The sequence below is a fragment of the Camelus ferus genome, chromosome 7 (assembly GCF_009834535.1).
Source record: "Camelus ferus isolate YT-003-E chromosome 7, BCGSAC_Cfer_1.0, whole genome shotgun sequence".
NCBI classification, from domain to species: Eukaryota; Metazoa; Chordata; class Mammalia; order Artiodactyla; family Camelidae; genus Camelus; species Camelus ferus.
In genome coordinates, this window is record NC_045702.1 from 49,075,249 (window position 1) to 49,092,682 (window position 17,434).

Genomic DNA, 17,434 nt, shown 5'->3' on the forward strand with positions numbered 1-17,434 from the left:
TTTTAAATCCTTACTAAATTAGATTATTTAACAATTCACTCATGTACCCTATAACTCTGGAAACTCTCATTAGGCATAATTGGAAGGCTCAAGACTGCAAGTTTACATGTTAAGAAACAAAACGGTCCATGTTTGTTTGGATGACCAATTCATAGAAACTGGAGATAAACATAGTTGTTGTTGTGTATATTTATAAAGTGATTTAATTCTCAGCAATTTGCTTAGTGATGACCAATGAATTATATATTACAACCAAATTCATTGTTGAATTCAATCCCAGACTCTCATTAGATCAAGTTTGAGTAGGAAAATTTGAGAAGGAAAATCTGAAAATCTTGATTTATCTTTCATGAAATTTAGTATATGCTTCTACATATCAATAATATGCTAATAGATGCATTTCATTTCAACTCAATATAGGTTTATTGAGGACCTACCATGCGTTAAGCACAATATTTTGTGCTAGGGATAGAGATGAATAAGATGGTCAGAGAAAAAATAAAGGTGAATAGGTAAAAAGATTCTATTGCATACAGTCCTTAGTGCTTTTGTATTTGGCTATTTTTTGAGGTTAACAATTAAACATACTAATGAAAGCAAGAAGAAACAAAGCCTTTTACCTTATAATTTTTCTTAAACTAAAGCAATCAAAGTTCCACAGGAGGCTTTGGTGAAATGCTGATATTTGGTATATTTTAAATTCTCCAGTCTAAATAGACAAGTTAATAACCGCGAAGCCAAGGTGAAAAGTGGACTGATTAATAAAGGTGTAAAAGGTTCAAGCAGGTCCAGCAAAGTATAACAAAGGTAGCCTCAAGGATAGCAAGTGAGACTAATGTAACTAGACGGTTTTCTTTTTAATCATGTCAAAATACTGGTCAGGAAAACTCAGCGTAAACAAGAAGTTAAGGGCCATTAAAATAAGAATTCCAAATAAGAGAAAACAAAACAGACCCCATCCACTTCACACTATAAGAGGAGTAGAGAGAAGTTTCTTTCAGTACAATTACTGCTTTTGAAGTACTTAGATATATTAAATTTACGAGCTGCACAAATTCATGATTCTCAGATACCTGTTGCAGTGATGACAACCATGAAGAAAAGGGAATTACAAACATCATAGTCATTTGATTGTGCCCAAATAGCCAGAAAAGCAGTTTATGGCAAACAATGTAGGCAAAAGTAGGCAAAAACCCAACTACAGCATTCAAAAGAGGCAGCTTTTGTGATAGGCCAGACTAAAGTTCGAGGGTATTTTTCTCTAAAAACTAAAAAAGCCTTTAAGTCTAATCCCATTCTTACAAATAACTTCTTCAGGCACAGTCCCGAGGTCCTCCCAGTGTGAGAAGCTATCCTCATCACGAGCTGCAGCTGGCCATGGGTCAAGTCAACCTGGGGTGCAGCTGACTACTCCACTTCCCCAGCTCTTATGGTTCTTCATACCAGGACTCCAAACCCTCAGATTTAAGTTGTATTTATCTAAGTTGGGAAACCAAAGAACTGCTGTGGTCTACCTGTTGTTCTGATGTAGAAGGCACAATTCACTCTGCACAAATATAAATATATTCATCGAAGCATATGCCTTCTAGTTTGGGGGAGAGGAGTTCTCTCTGAAGCAGACCATATCAGTTATCTCTTGTTTGGTAAAGAAATAAAGTACCTTGCACTTTGAAGAACCAGATCTTCACATCCATCTTGCCCTTGAATATGTGATGAAAAAATGCATTTCAAGCCTCCTCACTCTCATCTTGAGACACTGTAAGAGAAATATTAGAGAACCCATAAGGAGAAGATGAAAAATGTGATTCAGTTATGTTTTCAATGTGTTCATTTATGTAGTCACGCATGACTGCATGCAACAAATACTGAATATTTACTGATTCCATAGATAAAGTCAAGCTTAATCTTTAACGCCCCCAGGGGTGGCTAAATTCTCCAAATTGTCCCACATTGTGATATGGTGCAGCTCAGGACGCAGAGAGCACACCTCAGACTTTCTCCTCAAACTGCAGGTATCTGTCTGGTAACCTTAAATGTAGAAATAACACTACGTCTTAACCTAGCAAGGGACAAGAAGCTCATCTGAATTACACAGATATTGCAGGTTCCATTTCTCAAGTCGAACCTCAAAGGGTAAATACTAATTTGGAAGATTTGTGATATCCCCCTGGGAAAAAAATAAACAAAACCTCATCAGCGGTCTTTCACACAGCCTGCCTTTTTGGCTGATTTACCCATCATTTTAATCATCAGACTCTCCACAAGCTTCAGTCCAGATACTACAGGACACATTCCGAAAATGCATTTTTTACAAAATATTTTCTAGCCCCCAATCCTGAAGACGTTGAAACAGACAACTGAGTCAGTCTGAAAAATCGCCTGCAGTTACGACTCACTCTCATGACACGCCAGCTGTCTCTGAAGTACAGTTAGGCTTGGCTTCCTTCATCTTTGATATCTTCTCATTCCCTCACAAGAGTTCAGAAATCAGTACAGACTTATGGAATATTGGAAAGCTGGGCAGTGCCCATTTCCCAAACAGTTATGAGTTGAGTTTTTGTGTACTCATCTACAAACAGTGGGTTAAAAAATTACAATGCTTGTTTTTAAATAAATATTATAAAAATAATATTAACATAACCATATTACTAACAAGCTGGAAAAGCAGAAAAGGAAAATATTCATAAAACAGTACCCCAAACAACGGCTACCATTATTTTGGAGTATTATTCCCCATCTACTTCTATGCCTATTTCTAAGTATCTTTAGTGTGCACAAAGTTTTCAACCTGCTTTTTTCCTACCCTAACACTAGTTCATAAGCCTTGATCTATGTTGGTATATAATATTTATAACCACCACTTTAATTGTTGAGTCATATGCAGTAGGTCGATGTGTTATAATTTAATTAACCATTTGATTTTCATCAGACACTTTCATGTTATCAACTTTTGGCAATCATAAATGATGTTTTTCTAAATATCTCTGTTATTTCTCTTTGGCAAATAACCACGTATGGCATTACTGGACAGTAGTACTGTTTGCATAGATACACTGTGATGTTGGTTTCTGAAAAATGACACCCCTTGTTAAAACCATAAACATATGAAAATACCAACTTTATTGGTATTGTTTACTGTTATTTATATATTTTTGTAATAAATAGGTATAAAATGATCGTTCAAGGATATCATTATTGATACCTCCTTAATAACTAGTGAGATAGGATATGTTTCTTAATTTTTTTCTTTATTATTTTTCCCATTTTGTGAATATACCAGAAACCCTTTCCTTATTTTATCAACACAATGCAATACAATTGACTACTTTTTAAAATTTCAGCTATGTTACTTGATGGTTGAATACTGTGTGACAATAAGTAAAACTCTTTTTGAATTAGACATCAAACTAAAATAATTAGTCTTCTTATGTTTCGTACTATGGCAAGACCTATGTTTGAAGGACTCATAATTTGAGGTTCATAAAAAGACATGCTTAAAAAAAGATACCAGTTAAAATCCCAGGGTGATGGCCATGTGATACATATTGTGGCCCTTGTGGTTGCTCTCTAAGTGAACTGGACCAGGGGCAAAAAAAAACTCATCCAGCTAAGCCCACCACAATGCTCATGTATCTGAAAGACGGAAGGTGTTCAGATGGACTAAATTTACATACAAATGATTAACCAACACTCGTCTTTCCATCTGCATCTCAGCTGGGTAAAGGTTCAGTTTGAAATAAAATACTGACTTATCCTAATAGAAATGATGATCCACTGTTTTTGGAGGAATACCACTATCACAACCACAGAAAGAACTGAGCCCTGCAGACAATATCACATAGAAATTCATAATACAACAAAAATTTATAGAATTACAATAGCATGCCATCATTTCTGATGAAATATTGAAGGGTAGCATCTCCCCTTTTTCATGTTTTAATTCGTTCATTATTCTCTTTGAAAAATGTGCATAATCCCTAATAAGCCAAGTAACCAGATTATTAGATTTTGGCCTAAGGAACTGGAGCCAATATGTAATCCTGTAAATTCAGAGGGGCCTCTTTTCCAAACCTGAAATGCTAAACACATCTAAAAAAGTATCCAGTCTAAATGAGCAGTTGGTAAAGCAATCAGCCGTTCACATTGGAACAAGCAACAAACACGTGCAACGACCCTAGCATTTCTCCTTTGATTTATAGCAGTCTTGGAAAGGAGCTTAACAAGATGGCATAGAGCTTCAAGGGCAGTGCATTCAATTTATTGTCTGAGTTGTTAAAGATGTTAATTAGATTAGGAATTTGCTGAGGCCCTTTTATTCCTTCTAGAAAGAAGAGTGTTTCTCGTGTTTCTCTTTGAAACTTAGTTTTGTGGCATAAAAACACAGGAAAGAAGAAATCCTACACTCAAGGAAATTGTAGGGTCCCATTGAATTCCATAAAATTGTAAAAATTCCAATAATAACAGTCACAAAAGAGCCAAGAAAGTACCAGACCTGTTTTTAAAAATAATATACTCTGACGATGCTTGCATTGTTTGATATATGTAAGACAAGAAGTGGGTAGATCATGGATGGTATATCTAGGAGGTCTGGGCTCAAGGAATAAAAATCATATCGGAAAACAAATCCAAGCATGCACTGAGACAAAGCAAAGAGTTTCTGGAAAAACAACAGGCAGGGCTTTTTACTCCAGAGCAATAAACATCACTCTGTATGTCATTTTAATGCCCTGGACAAATGTTTTAATAGTCAGCTCTTGCACAGGCAGGGAAGAGGTTATTAGATACTTTGCTTTTGACACAATTGGTCTGCAACAGTCTATTCCAGAAATATGTTTTGTCTTAAATTAAACAAAAGAAAGTACAAAACAGTCCAGTAAATTACTTCCTCACCTCAAAAAACTACTTGTATAGAAAACTCTCTCAGACACGTAACAGGGAAAGTTAAAAAATGAGAGTACTAGATTTAGGTAACAAGTGGAATATCTGGTAATTTTAAATAGTAATGTCAGTAAAGATTAAGTTATAAAATTTGTCAAGATCCATGGTTCAAGGCAATTTTCATAAAATTATTGTAGGTCAAGTTTGAAGCGGAAATATGCATATATAAAATTCACAACAGCACTCTGAAAGCAAATACATAAGGCAATAACAAAGCTAAATACTTTAAGCATGGAAAATCTAGGCAAGACCCTCCCTAGGAAAAAGAGCTTGCTGCAAGCTCCAAGGAACCTCACTATGTTGAATACTTATTCAAAAGTGAGAGTCCTTCAAACAAATACCTTTATTCTAACTACAACTGTAACAGATATTTTTGAGAAGAGGGATTCAGATTTTGCAAACCAGCTTTTTGGCTTGTCCATAAGATAGTTTTTGGTCACTTAAAAGGATTAGAGTAAGCTACTTGTACTGTGTGATCTTGGATTTTCCACCCTCCACCTTTGCTTCTGCCACCTCCCTGGCAGATCATGGGGAGTGGGTAGGGTAAAGCTGAGACCCAAGTAGGTTTCAAAGAGGCCCTAAGCACTGGGAAGGGGCTAAAGCTGACTCAAATGGTGACTCTCATTAAGTATTTAGAATTTATTCCAATAACTCCAAAACAGTGCATTTGGAAGGGATTACTTTTAAAATAAAGCTAAAATGTTTTTTCCAGTAATTCCATTCCATGGATAGTGCTGTGGACTGAATGAATGTTTGTGTCCCTCTTAAATTCATATATTGAAGCCCTAAACTCCAGGATGACTATATTTGAAGATAGGGCTTCTAGGGAACTAATTAAAGTGCAATGAGGTCATTAGGGTGGGTCCTTGGGCCGACAGCAACGGTGTCCTTGTAAGAAGTGATAGCCCATCTTCTCTCTCTGAGACAGGCACACAAACACACCAAGGAAAGTCCAGTGAGGATATAGCAAAAATGGCAGCCCTCTATGAGGCAGGAAGAAAGGTCTCACCAAAAACTGTATTTTCTGGCACCTTAATCATGTCCTTGAGCCTCTAGGACTGTGAGAAAATAATTTTCTGTTGTTCAAGCCACTCATTCTGTGGTACTTTGTTGTAGTAGCCCAAGTAGACAAATACAGAGGGGACATAGGCAGGACATTGCCACAATATAGCTAAGGATTTTTTCTATATTTTCTTTAAAATTCGTGATACGTGTTTGGCGGAATTTCTAGTGAAAATCATAATTTCTTCACACCTAATCGTTACCTGGTACATTGGTATACCCCAGAACAGCTATAATTTTAGACCTAAATTTATGTCATTCCATCTTGCCATCATTTCTCTTTGTAGCATTCCTTTCTGCTTCTTTCTTCCCCAGATTTTTGACCTCCAGGACTTAGTAAATCTGTAAGCTCTTTAGTTTCACCTTGAGTGAATGTGCAGTATGGCAAGATAGTGAATAAATCTTCTTTTCATGCTTTCTGGTAATTTTTAAAAATACCTGAAAGGCATCAAGAGGTTATCATTACATTATTTTCTATAATTACCATAAAATTTATCTCCACTGTATAGATATATGTGTGTGTGTGTGTGTTTGGTACTTTTATGGCACAGTTTTTTGTAATGTTTCTTATTTCGGTATAAATAACATAATTCACAATTTAAAAGCCATATGTATAGTTTCTATAACTGTCTTTAAAACATTTTCTAGATATAAACCGAAGAGCTCCAATTAAATAGTAATTTTAGCCTCAAATATATGTAGTGTTACTCAGAAACAACTGCCTATTTAGTAACTCATTTTCTTTTTATTTATTTATGCTTAAATTTGAAAATTAGAAGCTCAAGGTGTTCAGAATGCAGGGACAAAATTAATTTAAAGTCTACATTTTAAAAGTATATAAGAAATTAAGTAAATTTAGATATTTCTGATCTGAATATGAGTGGTAAGTTTCTAAGAAAACTTGATAGAAAGTGGACAGGCTGATAGAAAGATATGATCATGCTTATTATTCTTTATAAATTTCTTTATGGAAGAAGAAAATGTTTCTCCTTGTATATTTGGGAAGGTCTAATTATCATTTTAAAAAGTCCGAGTCATAAACGTATCTGTACTGCTTATTCACCATTGTACATTGTTTGGGTTGTAATGCTCTGAGTACTTCTCATTTTCCCGAACTGGATTTTATGTTCCCCAAGGGCAGAAACCACAAATTTATGGTTCTCAGTTTCAGCCAAATATTTTATTTTGCTCAGCTCTTCTTTTTCTTGTCTTAGTTAATTTCCTTTCCATTCTCCTCTAGAACTATGTCATTACTTCTCTAATCTTCTCAAATTCTCTATTCATGCTTGTCTACCTCAACTCTCAGCAAATATCTTGTCTCCTACTTCATAGAAAAACTTAAGAGGCTATTAGGAAAAACGACATCAACTTTCTCTTTTTAGTCTCCACCATAAAGACAAATGAAACTTAAAAAGTGGCAGACAAAATTAAATAAAATTTGGAAATACTAATAATCAGACAATATTTCAGAATATGTATCAAAAAAGAAGACAAACTCTGGAAAGACTGCCAAAAGGAGAACACATTATATAAAGAAATAGAATATACTGGAAGATAAACTAATAGAAGCCAAATCGTAAAAATTCAGGTTACAAACTATGAATGATTTTGAAAAACAATGCAAATAGGTTGGAAACAGTAATCCACTATATGTGAAAAGAGAACTTCCCAGATGACAAAAAAGATCTAATTTGAGGGCCCTAGAAATGGCAGAACTATTCAAGGAAAACCAGTGTACTGAGTTCAATAGCACACACACACGCGCGCGGTAAAAATGTTAAATTTCAAGACTAAAGAATTCTACTGCCAACCAGAAGGAAGAAAAGAGGTTACTTTCAAAGAAGCAAAATCAAACAAGTCTCATATTTCTGTTTCACAAAAATAAAAATCCCATAAGGCAATGAAAACATATCTTTAAAGATTTGACAGTAGAGAGGATTATAACCCAATGATTTTATTGTATTATAGAGACATCCTCAGATTTACAAGGTTTTGGAAAATGCATTAATATATTACTTCTCCTTTCCAAAGTTTTCTATGCATTCAGATGATTCAATCAAGAGCAGAAGCCAAGAACTGGGATGTTGTGGTAGAAATGGACTGACAGTGAGTCTTAAAACAAGCCAAAGATCAGAAATAAAGTGACAGGGAGAAAATAAACACTTTCTGAACACTAACTTGTGCCAGAAACTTTTCATTTAAAAAAAATTGACATGGGTTTTATCTGGTTATTTAAGCTTATACTATCGATAAAAGCTTGAGGTAGTATTTATCTCCAGATTCATTAGTTTCCAGAAGGCAAAGGAAATGAAATAATTACTTGTGAAAGAGAATTTGATCTGATGTCTAAATAACTGTCAGCATACCATCAAAATAGAATGCAAGGAGAAAACAGAAATATTGATAGTAGTTTAGTGTATATATGTATATATATGTGTGTATGTATATACACATATATATGGGATTTGCAATTCCAGGTTAAATCAATTTTTAAAAAAGCAAGAAAGAAGAAATGTAAGCTGCCAAATACTTATAATATTTGCTCACAAAATAGAGTTAAATTATAGCTTCCTTTTTAATTCCATTATAAAATTGGGGATGATTTATATTTGCATATAATGCTTATGTTATCGTTAATAGAATCAAAATCACAGTAAGTTTCTGACAAAACAATGCAAAAGAAATAAAACAAGCCATTCATATAGCAGTCTACATAGCAAAATTTAGGGAAAGAAAAGAAAGAGATAAAACATACGGCAACCTTAATGACCTGTTTGTGACTGAATTCATCGTAGTGTTGTAATCCTTATTGGACTTGGTATTTAATTCAGAAGTTTGCACTCTCCTACGTCTTTGGTTGCTTCTTCTCAGCCTCCTTTGCCAACCTTTCCTTTTATACCCAACTACTAAATGTTGGAAAACATTATCAGGACTTGGTCCAGGCCTTTTTATCACCTTTACCTTCTCTTCTTTAAAAATACCATTCTTTCCCCCTTACTAGCTCTGTCAGTGGCCCCTGTTTTTATATCTCTAGACATACAAATGTGTCTACTGAACAGATTTTGAACTGAAAACTTTCCAGGCCCTTCAAATTCAATGTGACACAAACAACGCCTTCTATTGCCACTTCCTCAAATCAGGATTCTGCTCCAATGTTTCTAATCTCATAAAAGTCATTACCATCACTCAATTGTTTCAATAATAATTTGGAAATGATCCTGGACTTCTACGTCTCCTCCATCCAACTCCCTGTACCCCTCAATTCCAGTCACTCTGGTAATTCTACTTCCTTTAAGTTAAGGTGCATCTATTCCACTTCAAATGGTCAAAACTCTCCTAGTTCAGGTCATGATCATCAGTCATCCACGTTAATTTAAAACCTTCCTAGCTGGTCTCCCTATACCCACTTTTATTTCTCCCCAAACCACTTTCCATTAAATTGAATTTAAAAAATGCGTATGTCCAGCATGCCATCCTTGTGTTTAAAATTCTTCAATAGAATCACTGTATGTTTCCACTTATCCCTACGTCCTGGTGTAATTATAGAGTGTCTCTCATTCTGGAAAGCATCCCAGTGTACATGATAAATGATACAGTTACTGTCAGAAGGGCTCCCCTGACCTGACCAGCTTCTCTGCCTTCCTCTCAAGACTCACCTCAGGCTTCTCCCCATCCTGCCATCTCTACTGACTGTCTTTTGCATTTTCTCCCTCATCCACGCTTTCCCCCTTCTTCTTGCCTCTGGCTAGTCACCTTTTAACAATTAAAAAACAAAATGAAGACGAAAAATCAAAAAATTTGGCCTCATTTTTCACCAGGTGACTCCTACTTATCCTTATTTTAGGAAAAACATCACTTGCTTTAATTTTCCTGTCACCCAGGACTGAGTCAGGAGTTCCTGCGATGCCTTTTATAATACTTATTACCTCCCCATCATAACATTTATCACAGTTTACTGGGATTGTTTTTTTGCCTATATTCCTCAGTGGACTAGGAAAGACATCAGGGCTGAGTCATTTTGTTCGTCATTTTATCCTCAGTTCTCAAACAGTCACTAACAGTTAATAAATATTCCTAAAAGTCATAAAAATGTACGTATGTCCTTAAAAGTCATAAAAGAATGAAAAGGATACCAGTCATAACAACTTAGATCATCTTTCAAAATTCTTTCTAGTTTATAAGTGATTTTCTTTTCTCATTAGCCTAGAGTGTTTTAAGTAAAAAGTTAAGTCTAAATTCTTTGAAGAAAAATAATATTTCTTTAAAGAAAGAGCAACAACCTACTCTTAGAGTGCACCAAAAATGTTGTCTCTCCTATAGGTTTTATTCCTATTTCTAAACATCTTCTAAGGTCAATCTGCTTTTGTAAGAGAACTCTACATCTTGAAAGACTTGAGAAGGAGCTATCTTACTTTCCTTCTCAGAAAACCCACCTGCCTGGTGTTAATCACCTGGCCTGCTCTACATTGTTCATCTTTTTTCCCCTCAAGCAGCTCTAGGTGTTCTTTTGAAGATTTCCCCTTTCCCCTTTCTCCTTTCACACTCACCCGTCCCAGATTCTGTGTCCATTAACCATCACAGGGTGAAGTATAATGTGGAGATGTGGGCACTTGTCCTAGGCACCTGAAGACTAACCAAGTGGATGGACTGGGAGGCTAATTGTGACCACTGAGCACTTAGAAAGTTCTTTCCTCTGTTTCAATTCCGTCTCTCCTTTCGTTCATATTTGAGGGTGATATTCCACCCTCCTGCTTCTTCATCTGTGGCTGCCGCGTTAATTGATGAGATCATTCTTGGATCAAGTCCAAGGAGTGCTTTAAAAATTTAATGTATGTGGGTACTGAATAATGATCTCACACTGTGTATGACCCAGAGTACTCGAATGTGTCATGTTACTGAATTACCCTTAGGTAACCATTCCTGTGTCTGGGTGGTCATGGGTAGGGCAGGAAGGTGAAAGATGTCTGTGAATGTGTGTGTGTTGGAGGGAGATGAGGGAAGAAAAGGAGGTGTCCTGCTGCCTTGTCCCCAACACATTTATAATTGTAACTGAACTACCATTTACATAATTTTATATGTCTATGTGGAAGCTTTTATATTTTTCAATGTATACATTTCACTGTTCCTCAAACTGCCAGAATTTCTACTAAAAGTCTAATACAGGTTTACTACCTGTGTGGCTTTTAAAACAAAAAGGATTGTAAAATTTCCAATATTTTTCAAGCTTAACCAAATTCCTGCAATGTTCATTTAGAAAGGAATTTCATTAATAATTCACTATTACTTTGAAATGAGTGTATGTAAAAGATGAACTCTTTAGGGAAAAACTCTGATACTGAGAAGTAGTTAATATGATTGAAAGGCTTCTATAACAATAATTGAATACTTCTTCACTTGCTAAGTGGTTCTGCAGGTCCAAGGGATTCGAGGAGATCTGAAGAAAGAATAAAAAATGAAATATTTTCTAGTTTAAAAGTGTATACAGAATTCTCAAAATATAGATTCTAAAATTTTATTGACACAATACTAGAAATCAGAGTCCAATCCCTTGCTTTGCATTTCAGTATACTCCTGAATAGAAAAATAAATTTGCAAGTCTACCCAAGGAAACATGTATGCCTACTACAGAGGTGGTGCTCAAACCCAGGAATCTTGACTCTTGCCTACTATACATTAATTGTTCACTAACTTAATGTCAACTCTGACAAACAGGGGCTTAATCATGAAGAATAGGACATAGTACCCAACTGGAAAAGCTCACCTTCTCAGGAGGGAGACAGACACACAAATAGTGATGTTCCAATGTGGCATGTGTAATAATAAGCACATGTGCTGAGAATTATAGGAGGAGAGAGGAGAGACAATAAAACCTGTCTGGGTGTTCAGGGAAGGCTTTATACTGCAGGAGACACATATTTGAGCCAAGATTTAAAAGTGTAAACAGCAGGCAGCCTGCCACGGCACACAAGCAATTTGGCATTTTTGTTTCTTACAGTGTGTGCAGTGAGTGTTGAATGGATAGACTGGAGAAATGAAAAGCTAATGGAGGACCTTACAGGACAAGACAAGGGGCTAGGACTTTATTTTGTACTGACTGGGAGTCATTGATAGATTTGTTTGAGCAGAAGAGGAAGACAGAGAACATTTAGGTTAGTTCTTTACAAACCATTTTTATTGGACAAGTTTTTGTTTATTCATTCTGTTTTGTTTTGAATTCCTAGTCGGCCACAGATCAATATGTGGTCACACTGGACATCTCTAGTACTCAGCTTATGCCACAAGCCATTCACCGGAAGAGTTCAACAACACCCTAAATGGTTCACAACTTAGTCAACAAGACAAATCCAATCACTATATGCTTGGAATTCCCAAATGTTACGAAAATGCTACAATAGCTTCTAAATACTTAACCTCAATTTCTATAGTACTTACTTCATCACAGTCTGCCAGCCATTTGAATACTGCTGAGTGAGAGAGACTATTGCAATGATCTAGTCTGATGATGACAAAGGCCTGAACAAGTGAGGACAGTGAGGCTAGTGAGGATGCAGAAGATAAAGAAGACTGGAGAAAGATTTGGAAGAAAAAAATGGGCAGGGCTTGGAAAAAGAAATAGAAGTTGAGACTAAATATAAAAGCAAAATCATATTGCCACTTTTCTAGGATTATTTCATAAACAGATAGATATACATGAGGTCAGTTACCCAATTTCAGACTTTACTTAAAATATGTTTAATCAATGTGTCTCAGTTCTAAAATACCATGTGTTACAGTGAGCAAGTTGCTGACTTTGTAGAAGGATTTTGTGCTCACATAGAGGTCTGAACTGAAGAAGCATTTGGTAGAAATGCTTCCTGATGCATTTCTGATACTTCAAATCTCACAGCCATGGATGCGTTCATCTAACACTTCCTGGCTCTAAAAAGAGTTCTTTATATATGTAAAAATCTAACAGCTATTATTTTTTTTCCACTGAAAGTTATGCTTTCTTCCCTTTGCACAAAAATCCAAAGTGAGTTTTTGGAAGAATATTGCTGTATGAAGAAGCCAAATATCACTTAAGTAGATGGAGAAGAAGAATTCAACAATGCTATTACAGCTGAATGTTTAATTCCATAGAGAGATGATGGTTCTGATTAGAAAGATATGATGATTCAGAATGTATGGGTAGGGAATTTGAATTTCCAAGAAAAATTATTTCCTGAGAATGGGAAAATGATAAACTTTGTGAGAAACAAAATGTTCTAAGTGCTTCCTAATAAGGTATTTCTTAAAATGAAATAGAAATGAAATACTTCCTCCTAGAGATATCACTTGAAAGGCAGATATTTTAGATTTGAGCAGGCTGAGCAGAAGAAAGACCAGCAAAACTGTCAGGAAGATACCTCACAGATGTCTACAAGTTACCACTAGACTCTGAACTAGAATCTGAGGGTGGGAACTTTGTTTTGTTTTCTGTTATGTCCCAAGCAGTTAGAACCATGCGATACATGGTTGGCACTCAATACATTTTTGTTGACTGAATGGTCAGTTTAACAAAGTCCAGAATCTTGATTTTATCAGCACATCTCTAGTATGTCTGCCTCTTGGGAGTGTACTCAACTTCAGAAATTAGAGACAGCCGTATCAAAAAAGAATGATCGTTTATTAATGTAAAAGAGAAGCTATCACATGAACAAGAATAATCGAGTCTACAAACTCAGCACAGATTTCTTTGTTGTTAAGCTAAATGCTAAATCATACCCAGAAAGAAACTGTAAAATTTCCAATGAAAAATATAACTTTCCTGGGAATCTGAATGTTTGATTAGGACATCATCTCTATAAAATTCGTATGAAAAATTGAAATTAAATAGAAGTTTCCTCAATATGCATGCAACCAAATTAAAAGAAATTGAGAGTACAATTTTAGTAGAACCCAATAAGCTACTGTACCTATTCTACAACACACTAAAGTTCATTATCTACAGTCTCCTCCATTCTGCACCTGATGTGCTGACTTTGCAAAGGAAAGTAAGAATACAAAAAGTCCATTTGCAAAGATTCCCTTCACCCCTGGATTTTCTGGCTTGAAGAGCTGACATTTGTCTATATGCTTCTTCTTTTTAAATTAGTAGCTGTAAAACCTACACCCCATTGTGCCCTCCTTGAATGAACCTCTTCTTTCTTTAGATAAATTTATATATTAAGTTATGCAACAGCAAAGTTTTGAAGGCAAAGATATATTCTATGTTTAATCTGATTTTGCACATTATGCTTTGATCAATTATGCATTGGTCTTAAATTTTTACTCTCAAAACCAATTCCAAATACTCCAATACTAAGGTTTGGGAGAATACTTCACTAGCAAAAAGAATTTCTTTTTTGTATATATCTAACCATATTTCAGTCAGTTCTTCATACAATGTGGGTATTACAGAGCCTAATACATAAAACCCCAAACAGTTGAAGTAACAGAGGTATGTGATAGCTATGTAGAGTCCAAAACTTCTGAACAATGGAGGAAACTTTTTAAAAAGTAAGTACTCAACATATAAATTCTTCTTCTTCTTTTTTTTTTTTTTGCAACAACAAAAAATCAAGAAGGTCCATGTTACTAGCCTCAGCACTGTTACTCAGTACATAGAGCTCAGAGAGGAATTTCACAAAGCATGCACTTGAGAGCCTCAAAGTTCTTGCATGCATGCATTTAAGAGCAACACCAATAGTAAAAGCAATGGGATCATGAAGATTTTAGTTGACATATGCCTCGCCTTGACTAATGGTATAAAAAGTGACTGCTCTGCAGTTAATAAAAAATTAAAGCAATGGCTTCAACAAAGACTGAGGTGCAAAACACAATCACTGAATTGTGTAAAATGAGAATGATGCAAAGAAAAAGAGGATCTAAGGAGCAGAGGAGACAAGCTTCCCTTGGTAAAACCAAACTAAGAGATTCAACAAGGGAGAAAGATGACTGAACATATTGTGTTCTTTGTAAAATTGTGTCTACATTTATTGTAATGACATTTATAAGGTTCATTCCACAGCATAGACTTACAACTCTAAAAACTGTAATATTGCTCAAAATGTTCAGAAATCCTACTCATAAAGAGATTAAGACAAAAAAAATTGGCAAGTACATTTCCTTTCAAGAATTCAAAATACCAGGTGTGACTGAGATAAAATGATGAGATGAGGACTGTATAACTGACTGTGGGGCTGTTTCTTCTAATTTCTAGTCCTTGATCTGGGCTGTTGTGGACACAAGGCAGAACAGTCATGTAGAATACACCATGCAAACGTCTATACTATATTTTTAATCATGCTTCATTTGTAGATGAGCTTTTTAGAAGCTTTTGAAATGTTGTTGATTTAGAAAAATAGGTCACTGAATTTATTTCTTATAAAAGTTCCCAGAAGCTATTGTAATAGAGTTTTAAAAATTGAAAATGCATAATAAAAGGCTATGCAGCAGCTGTGTTATTGCCTTGAAGATGAAGAAAGCGGTCATGAACCAAGAAATGCAGGGAGCCTGTACAATCTAGAAAAAGCAATGGGTTTCTTCTAGTGCATCCTGAAGGAAGGAAGCCTCTAGTGAAGATCACAGATTTCTGACCTCCAGAACTGTAAGATAAGTTTATGCTGTTTTAAGCCACTAATTTTGTGATGATTATTACAGCAGTCATAGAAAACTAGCACAGTCTGTAATTTTGTTGGAAAGTAGTTTTAACAGTTTGACATTTGTCTTTTACTATACTTAACGTGTTTTTCTTCTATGACATATCTTTAAAATTTTTGTTAGCCAGTATATTACTGTTAACCTTTAAATTAATGAATTTTTAGTGATAGTTAGGAAAGTCTTCCCCCACCTAGAATGTGGGGGAATTCACCCATGATTTTATGTTCTAATACTTCTATGGTTCTATATTTTAAATTTGAATTTCTGACCCATGTCAAATTTACCTTGATATGTGGTATGGAGAATAAATCTAACTTTGCCTTTCTCTGTAAGGCTGTTCCTTTATTCTAGCAACACTTATTAAAAAGTTTTTTTTTTTCTTTTCTCTGGTGATTTGTGTTGCTACCTATAGCATATTCTAACTTAAATATGTAAAACTATAAGAAATAGGTAAAAAACTAAAGAAGACGCAAACAAATGAAAAGATATCTTATGTTCATGAATTGCAAGAATTAATATAATTAAAATGTGCATACTACCCAAAATGGTCTAAAGATTTAATGTAATCCCTATAAAAATTCTAAGGGCATTTTTCATAGAAAGAAAAAATATCCTAAAATTCATAGGAACCACAAAAGACCTTAAATACCCAAAGAAATCTTTAGAAAGAAGGACAAAGCTGGAAAGGATCACATGTTCTGATTTCAAACTATTTTGCAAAGCTAGAGTAATCAAAATGGCATGATACCTCATAAAAGAAAGCACATAAATCAATGCAACGGAATAGAGAGCCCAGAATTAAACCCATGTATATACTGTCAACTAATCTTTGACAAGGGTACTAAGAATATATAATGTGAAAAAGAAAACTTCTTCAATAAATGATATTGGGAAAACTGTGTATCCACAAACAAAAAAAAAATTAATTGGACACTTATCTTACACTATACATTCAAATAAACTCAGTAGGGATTAAAGACTTCTAGAAAAAGCACACACACACACACACACACACACACACCTCCTTGATATTGGCTGTGGCAATGATTTTTTTGGATATGACACCAAAAGTAAATATAACAAAAGAAAAAATTAACAAATGTGTGACTACATCAAACTAATTGTCCAAAACACATAAGAAACTCATACAACTCAATAGCAAAAAAAGAAAAAAAAAAAAAGATAGGAAAAAAGAAAAAGAAAGCCCAAATAACCTGATTAAAAATATGCAAAGGACCTGAAAAGATATTTTTACAAAGAATACATGCAAATGGCCAACAGGTATATGAAAAAGTGCTCAACATCACTAATCATCAGGGAAATGAAAATCAAAACCACATAAGATATCTCTTTACACTTCTTAGGATGACTACGATTTTTAAAAGGCAAGAAATCAGAAGTGTTGGTGAGGGTATGGAAAAAAGAGAACCCTTGTATACTACTGGTGGAAATGTAAACTGATACAACAACTATGGGAAACAGAACAGAAGTTCTCATCCAAAATAAAAACAGAAGTACACACTTCTGAATCTATATCCAAAGGAAATGAAATCACTCTCTCAAATATCTGCATTTCCATCTTCATTGAATCATTATTCACAATAGTCAAGCATTGGAAACTCCCTGCTGCTTTGGACAACTCAATTTGAAAATCTAGATAAATTAGTATTTTTTCAGAAAAAGAAGAAATAGAGAATGTATTTAAGAAGTCTGCCCACACAAAAATATCAGAGTGATGTGATTTCACTGGAGAATTTTACAAAGCGTTAAAAGA

General features: G+C 34.9%; 1 long non-coding RNA gene across 1 annotated transcript in view; it reads right to left on the minus strand.

The window, feature by feature from the left end:
* The window catches only part of LOC116664935, a 150,793-nt gene that overhangs the window by 33,670 nt on the left and 99,689 nt on the right, over positions 1-17,434 (minus strand). Inside the window, exon 2 of the long non-coding RNA XR_004321484.1 lies at positions 1,661-1,756. This is a non-coding gene — a long non-coding RNA (uncharacterized LOC116664935). The remainder of the gene's footprint in view (positions 1-1,660; positions 1,757-17,434) is intronic.